Source organism: Homalodisca vitripennis, unplaced genomic scaffold, assembly GCF_021130785.1.
Source record: "Homalodisca vitripennis isolate AUS2020 unplaced genomic scaffold, UT_GWSS_2.1 ScUCBcl_3845;HRSCAF=9622, whole genome shotgun sequence".
NCBI classification, from domain to species: Eukaryota; Metazoa; Arthropoda; class Insecta; order Hemiptera; family Cicadellidae; genus Homalodisca; species Homalodisca vitripennis.
Window position 1 is genome coordinate 45,695 of NW_025780008.1, and position 9,262 is coordinate 54,956.

Sequence of the window (9,262 nt, forward strand, 5' to 3'; positions counted from 1 at the left end):
AACCAAATATATTTTCGAGAGGCTCTCGCTCACAACAACAATCAATCAGTTAATCCGTCCACAGATGAATTTAACCCAAGAATATCAAAAAAATAAAACTTGCAAATAACTCTTAGAACCAACTACGCAATATATCGAAAAACAAGGTAGATGCAAGAATAACTTATATAGTTAAAGGTTCTATATGAATTTAATACTCAGTGTTAAGTATACAAATTATTTGAATTGTTTGCAATGTCAGTACAGTATATAGTATTTGATTGGCTTATACTACAAAGCAAAGACTAAAATGGATCGCTCATAAGAAAGATGAATCCAGCGTCTTTTGTAGGTACATTTATTTTTCACTTATGTGTTCTGACAATGCAGAACTCTATAGACGCAAGTAAACCACATTGTAGTTAGCCAAAAGACAGTAAAAAAGTCCAATTTTATTTCATATATAATCTACTCTGTCCAGTTCAGAAGAAGCCAGAACATCCACATAAGGTACTTCCTCTGCACAAACACATTTAGATATATTCGTGTAACTACGGTCTCTATTCTACTTAACAGTGGCAATCTGAACTTTATTTAGCACCAATGGCCTTTATAACACCATTCAAGAATTTTATTTTTTCAAATTCGGAAGATTTGAAATGACTTATGTTAAAGTCGCTCCAGTTTTAGATAAAATATTTGTTACTTTTTGTAGTGTATTTAGTGTGAGAAGTACTAAGTTGGTAGGTATCCATAGTGATATTTAATGTCTGCACCAGTGATGTTGGCAGTATGTATTGTCAGGCGATGTAACATACGATGTGGTCTAAAAGAATAAAGAATGCTCATAGGCTGCTCTCCTGTGACGTCACATCACGCCACTACCCTACAACCAACGGTCCAAGCTGGCCAGCCAGCAGTCCACCCGGAGTCCACCACCAGACACCGTCATGTAACCTCCGCGTCCCGTCCGTTCCTTTACGAGCGGTCCTAGAGCAATGTTACTCTAAATGTGTAGTTTAATTATTCTTCCCGACCCATAGAGAGTACAGTGTCGACCCGCATACATTACAGTGGCGAGTGGAAAACAACTGCAACAGTGGAACGTCGCTTACAGTGGCGACGAGGAAAACAACTGCAACAGTGGAACGTCGCTTACAGTGGCGACGAGGAAAACAACTGCAACAGTGAATTACAGTGATTTAGTGCGGAAGGGCAACAAGCGTAATGAACACGTGCAAATAACCGCGAATGTGCAAGGACATTCCGGACATTCCAACGGTCGGGAGTAGTAAGGTACGCCGATCGATATAAACTATTCTTGGTGTAAGCAGCGCACAAGCTGATTTTAATCGTTGCAATTAATGCCGTTAGACGATTATTTTTACCGGGGACATTTTAAACAGTTATTACGGAGTGTACAAGAAAACAAAATGGCAACTATCGGGTCTATGGGTTATTTTGATAGTGCGGAAGAATCGTGGCAGTCTTATATAGAGAGATTTGAGTTTTTTATTGATTGTAATGATATCGATAATTCAAAGAAACTAAGCACTTTGTTGACAGTTATGGGTGTAAGGACCTATACGTTACTGAAAGACTTAATTACACCAGACAAACCGTCTGACAAGTCGTACAAGGAAATTGTGGACACTATAGCGAACCATCTGCATCCCAAGCCTTCTTTTATCACGGAAAGATTTAAATTTAGTAGGCGGAATCAATTGGATCATGAAACGGTTAGCGATTATATTGTGCATTTAAAACAGTTATCTAAGTATTGTGAATTTGGTGATAAATTGCCAGACTACTTAAGGGACAGATTAGTCGCGGGTCTGCGAGACCAACAGATACAGAAAAGACTTCTCGGGGAGGAGAACCTCACTTATGAAAAAGCCGTGCAACTAGCTACTGCAATGGAATTTGCTGAGAAGGGGGCGGCCCAGATGACAACTGCAGGAGGACGTATTCACCGGATGCAGAGCAGCGGGTCGATACCGAAAAGGACACAGGCGGCGAGCATCGCAGCGAGACGGTCATCGGACGGCGGGAAGGCGCTGGGAGACATCACCTGCTATTGTTGCGGCAAGCGAGGAACACACACAGCATCGCAATGTCGGTTTCGTGAGTACACGTGTAATCATTGTAAAAAGAAGGGACACCTTGAAAGAGTTTGTAGATCGAAAAATTATGTTAACAAACCTAATGAGAACAAACCAAATGTTTTTACAAATAGGTCTAAGGAGCCTTCAGCTAAAGGGAAACAGTTTTACAGCAATAAAAAGCAATATGTTTATAAAGGTAGGCAGCACTATGTAGAGGAAAGTAAAGAATCAGCAGAGTCCGGTTCAGATAATCACTGGAAACATAAAGACAATGACGATGTGTATGACATTTCCAATCTATTTACGGTTAAAGAAATAGAAACTAAGATTAATAAAATTGAGCCAATAACGGTACAGTTATTAGTGGAAAGTAAGGAAATTGTATTTGAAGTCGATAGTGGAGCTTGTGTTTCAGTTATGTCAGAAAAAGATTGTAAGACTAAGTTAGGAAATATAAACATGTATCCAACTAGCTTAGTATTAAGTTCATATACACATGAAAAGATCAGGCCTTTAGGTAAGGTTATGGTCAATGTACAACATAAAGGTAAAGAGAAACAATTAGCTTTATACATCGTAGCTAATGGGGCTAATCCCTTGTTAGGGCGTGATTGGATGCAAGCATTAGATTTAACAGTTAGAGTGCCTAGTAATGTAAACAATGTACAGTCAGCTGATCGCACGAGCATGGTGGGGGTTGTGCCAACTGCAGGCGGCAGCGCGGCAGACGCATGCACGCCTGTCAGTGGAAGCCACAACACACCTGTAGAGGTAAACAAACAAACATCTGTCAATCCGTCTGTTGTCAACAACAACAAACAAGTAGAATTACTGTACAATGAGTTTCCAAATGTATTTACGGATAAGTTGGGATGTTTCAAGGGTGCACCAGTTAAATTAAAGTTAAAAGAAAATGTAGTACCAAAATACTTTAAACCTAGGACGTTACCTTTTACACTTAAAGAAAAAGTAGAAGCCGAGCTGACTAGACTAGAACAAGAGAACGTTATTTCACCAGTAGATACCAGTGAATGGGGGACTCCCATTGTACCAATTATTAAGGCTAATGGGAAAATAAGAATTTGTGGGGATTATAAAATAACTGTAAATCCTTTCTTGGAGGTAGACCGACACCCGTTACCGAAAATTGAAGAAATATTTGCCAGCCTACAAAACGGAGAAAAATTCTCTAAAATAGATTTATCTTCAGCTTATCAGCAGCTTAAACTAGATGTAGATAGTCAAACGTATTGTACAATTAGCACACACAAAGGATTGTATGCTTACAATCGCCTATGTTTTGGTATCAGTTCAGCACCGGGAATATTCCAGAGAATAATAGAACAAACATTACCAGGTATCCCGGGGGTAACTGTATTTTTAGATGACATTCTAGTAACAGGTAAAAACAATGAGGAACACATGCATAGACTTAGACTAGTGTGTCAAAGACTTGAAGACAATGGGTTCACAGTGAGCAAGAACAAATGTAAATTTTTCTGTGACAGTTTAGAATATTTAGGTTTTGTTATCAGTAAACAAGGGTTGCATACCGCACCTAGTAAGGTTGAAGCAATTGTCAAGGCACCTGAACCTCAAAATGTGACACAGCTTAAAGCCTTCCTTGGTCTTGTTAATTACTATTCACGTTTCATTCCTAGGATATCCACTATTTTAACCCCAATGTATCAGTTGTTAAGAAAGGATACCGATTTTGTATTTAATTTAGCATGTAAGAAGGCACTACAAGAGATTAAGCAAAAGTTAATCTCTGCTGAAGTTTTAGCGCATTATGATCCTGCATTACCACTAGTGGTAGCCAGTGATGCTAGTCCATATGGCATTGCATCAGTTTTGAGTCAGATTCAATACGACGGTACAGAAAGACCTATATCATTCGCAAAGTAGAGTGTTAAATAGCGCTGAGAAAAACTATTCACAAATAGATAAGGAAGCATTAAGCATTGTATTTGGTGTTAAGAAATTTAGTCAATATTTATATGGTACACAGTTTTTGTTAAAGACTGATCATAAGCCTTTAGTGGCTATTTTTGGACCAAAGAAAGGGTTACCTGCTTTCGCAGCCAGTAGGTTACAACGATACGCTTTGTTTTTAAGTGGTTTCCAATATGAGATTGTGTATGTTAAGTCCCAAAACCATGGCAATGCCGATGGTTTATCTAGATTACCTGTAAATAGTGAGATTAAAGATGAAATCTCGGATGATGACCTTAATATTAATGTCATAGGTACCTATTTGCAGTGTTTAGCTGAAAATGACATACCATTAAGCTATGTAGACATAAAAAGAGAATCAATGGTAGATAGTGAAATCAAAAAGGTAATATCCTATGTAGAATTAGGTTGGCCTATTGTAACTGAACCAGATCTAAAGCCATTTGAAATTAGACAGTCGGAATTAACCTTGGAGCAAGGAATCCTAATGTGGGGGTACAGGGTGGTAATACCTAAAAGGTTCAGAATAAACATTCTGAACGAATTGCATACTTCACACATAGGTATTGTTCGCATGAAGGCATTAGCCCGTGCATATGTATGGTGGCCTAATATCGACCGGGACATAGAACAACTAGCTAACAGCTGTGCAGCCTGTTTGGAGGAACGAGCAAAACCGCCCAAGGCTTTCCTGCATCATTGGAATGTTCCGGAACGAGTTTGGTCTCGAATTCATATTGATTTTTTTGGACCTTTTCAGTCCAAGTTATTTTTGGTGGTAAAAGATGCGTACTCTAAGTGGCCAGAGGTGTTGCCCGTTGCTTCAACGGCAGCTGTTCACACGATTGTGAAATTAAGGGAATTATTTAGTAGGTATGGTATTGTAGACCACATAGTGTCCGACAACGGACCACCTTTTACCAGTCAAGAGTTTAAAGAATTTTTGATGTCAAATGGTATCAAACACACGTTTTCACCACCATACCACCCAGAAACCAATGGTTTGGCAGAACGGTCAGTCAGAACTATTAAAAATAAATTGAAAACAGCTCTTCATAATTCCAAGGATTTAGAATTAGCTTTGAGTAACTTCCTGTTCACTTATAGAAATACAGTGCATTCTACTACCAATCTATCGCCAGCTCAATTAATGTTGGGCCAGATCGCTAAAGTCTAGGTTAGATTTAATTCGCCCAAATGTTAAAGCAATAATGTCAGATAATCAAGAAAAACAACGATTGTACTATAGGGGTAGTAAAACTAGGACAGTTAGCTATTGGACAACCAATCATAGCCAGAGATTACAGAGGTAGAAATAAGTGGATACCAGGTGTGGTAGTTTCACGATTAGGACCAGTCACGTATTTAGTTGAACTGAATACGGGCATGAGGTGGAAACGACATATCGACCAGTTGGTAGGTTTACAGTGTAGTCCGGAAATGTCTGAGTTGACAACAATGCCTAGACTCCCAGACGCAAGCGTGGCAACAGAGCACACGCAGGAAACGATCGATATACAGTCGCGGGACAGAGCGAGCGCAAGGTCGCCAGTACTTTTAGCAACGACCTTGCCCCCCTCTCCGCAAAACCATAACAATAACAGAAACGCTCAGGGGCAAAGCCCCAGCCCACGTACAAATGTAAACAATAACAGTTCCAGCGTTTCACCCAAACAAATGACACCTGTTAGACGATACCCACTAAGGGATCGTAAACCTTTAGTCAAAATGGACTTGTAAATACAACCCAATTGTGACTTGTATATAATTAATATGGTTTAAGCATTATTATTATCGATTTGTTAATTGTGTTCATTCAATGTGTTATTAATTGCTATATTCTGATTTATTGGTTTTGATTGAAGTGTTTGTGATTTGTGTTAAATGATTATATTGAGTTTGTATTTTGTTCTCTATAATCTATACTTACAAAAATAAAAGAGTATAATGTCAATTTTCTTATTCATTGTAATTGATTTAAAATTGGAGAATTGTAAAACAAATTGTAATTGATAAATTTCTAAAATTGTAGGGGACTTATGTATTTAAGGGGGAGGATTGTAGTGTATTTAGTGTGAGAAGTACTAAGTTGGTAGGTATCCATAGTGATATTTAATGTCTGCACCAGTGATGTTGGCAGTATGTATTGTCAGGCGATGTAACATACGATGTGGTCTAAAAGAATAAAGAATGCTCATAGGCTGCTCTCCTGTGACGTCACATCACGCCACTACCCTACAACCAACGGTCCAAGCTGGCCAGCCAGCAGTCCACCCGGAGTCCACCACCAGACACCGTCATGTAACCTCCGCGTCCCGTCCGTTCCTTTACGAGCGGTCCTAGAGCAATGTTACTCTAAATGTGTAGTTTAATTATTCTTCCCGACCCATAGAGAGTACAGTGTCGACCCGCATACATTACACTTTTTTAGAGAAGATCAACTTGAAATGTGTTAACAACATGTTCAATATGCACCTGCACAATTATCTCTCTTGATCAAATAACTTTTAATTTCTTTAAAAGGGGAAATATGTTTACTAGTAAAGGGAAGTACAACAGTTTTGTACTAGCCACTGCCAAAAGACAATTTTAGCTGTCAAAGCACATTAAACTAATTTATTGAGTTAATACGGTATCAGTGAGCCAATGCGCCAACTACAGTTCCGGCAGAAACGTTCACTCATCACTTCATACGCTACTACAGGCTAAACTAAACTTCCAATAAAAAAATGATAAATTACAAAAAAAAATATTCATCTATTTTCACACAACTTTCTCGCTGACAAATTTTGTCTGACCAAAAAATAAAAAAAATCCTCGCTTACTACTTTTTTCTTGTCATTGTAAACGCTATGTAAAATGTAAACAATAATCAAAATTATTTCGAAATTTTTTTAATATTTAAAAATGTAACCAATAGATTGCCAATATTAAGAGCATTAATTTGATGCATCTTACAGAATTGTACGACATTGGCTTCACTTTTAAATCGCGAGAGGAAGCCGTAAAGGTCACTGATTTTCGCAGTCTGTTTTCATACTCCGCCGGGACAGTTTTAACACAGCGAGACTGACTTTTTCATGCAGGTTAGTAGTCCGCGGCCAAGTCTACGGTTAAAAAACACAGCGAGACTGACTTTTTCATGCAGGTTAGTATCATTAGCATGTCGGTGACGCGAACCGAGGATTTTACCCTCTACCAAAACGCTCAACGCGCCTAAAGAAGTTTTCACTTCAATAATTAAAACAAACTCTGATTATGTTTGTCCTCCTCCGTAGACTAATGGTTATAGTCTCGGCTCTCTAACTGAGAGATCATGAGTTCAAATCCCGGGGAGGGCCAATAATATATAGACACGAAACAGTGTGTGTACTTTAAAAATAAACCAGTGTACATCGAAGATACATAGCTGAAGCTAAGGCTTAAAGGAGAACAAAAAAAGTTTTTTTTTTATTAGGCACTAGCTCAATTGTGTTTATTAATTAAACCTAATTTCAGGTAAACTCTTTGTGATTGATATATATATATATATATATATATATATATATATATATATATAAAGTGGAATATTAACGCTTGATTAAGTTAAATTCTCTATCACAGGTTCCTCTCGCAGCTGCTTTTCTTGCACAAGGAAGAAAAGTACAGTTCAGTTTTAAAAGAAAAACCTTCCCATTAGTTACAACATTGCCATCAACAGATTTTCTAAAAGTTAGTTGTCTGATAACAAGTTACTTTCAAAATGTTGAAAATGCTACTTTTTAGCCCAATCAAGTTCGTCCACTTCCACCACGCATTTCATGTCTGAATAAAATGGATAGTCAGTCATCTGTATCTGGAGATCGCTGAGATTTTTTATGAGCAAACCATTTCCATTTAGTCAAAGTAATTTTGTTATTAAGTGTTCAAGCATTAACTGGTCAAGGAAAACCACATAAGTTTCCTTGTTCTTTTATTTCTTTTGTATGTTATACTTAATATACATATTTAAAAGCTTCAGCTCACGTACAATAGGCTACACGGTAGAAGTCGTTGCTGTATGCGCAGTAGAAACTGAAGTTTTCTCGTCACATCCAGGGCCTCAGGCCCTGCGTCACATCACTGTTTTGGCACGGAATCTACTGTTTTGCTTCGTTCTTCTATACAACATACTTCCCCGCTTGTTCTTTTGTTAGCTACATACAGTGTGCATGCAATAAACAGTGTGTAACATCATATCTCAAACCACCCTAATTGAAATTTGAAGTATTAAGAGGGAAAACAAAATGAAATATGTACACAAAATTTATATAGTAACAAGTTACCTTACACACTAAGTTTATTTATTGAATTTTAATATTGCAAAAGTCTGGTTGAGTTGTTTGATTACAACTCCATAAAGGAAAAAAGGAAACGCATAAACAAACGTGTACATACAAGTGTTTAGTGTTCAATTGGGTTTTTTGTTGTAATGCGTCGTCAAAATTGTCACCCACAAGACAATATGAAAAAAAATGCATAACGAACGGACGCAGTGCACGAGCTCCTCACGCCTGGAATTTAATGGGGTGATCAACTGAGGCGGAGAGAAAGAGTGGGGACAGAGCCGAGCAGTACCGATAAATCCCGAAAATTCCTGACAAACTCTGTACTGTACATGCGGCTGATAGCGACCTCAGTTCGGAACGGTTCTGATTTCTATTATCTTACGAATTAATGAGTCGTTTTATATCCGAATTAATGAGTCGTTTTATATCCGAACATATCTGCAAAACATAGAAATTATATCGAATTAATTATATTAATATAGAACTTTCTTTATAACTCCAAAGACACTTTACACGAACATATCTGCAAAACATAGAAATTATATCGAATTAATTATATTAATATTGAACTTTCTTTATAACTCCAAAGACACTTTACAAAATGTGAGATGGTGCACAACGAATAAAATGTCATAATCTTTTTGTGCTATTGGAATATATTCAAATTAATAGGGCAAAAGCAACATATTATAATGTGGAGTCCTTAATTGGTAGTAAATAAATTAATAATTACACTACAAAATCTGTAATAAGAGTTATGTAATAGCTGTAATAAACTAAGGGTATTAAAAAAGAAACTTGTGTGTGTGTGTGTGTGTGTGTGTGTGTGTGTGTGTGTGTGTGTGTGTGTGTGTGTGTGTGTGTGTGTGTGTGTGTGTGTGTGTGTAGTACACACACCACACCACTGCTACTGTC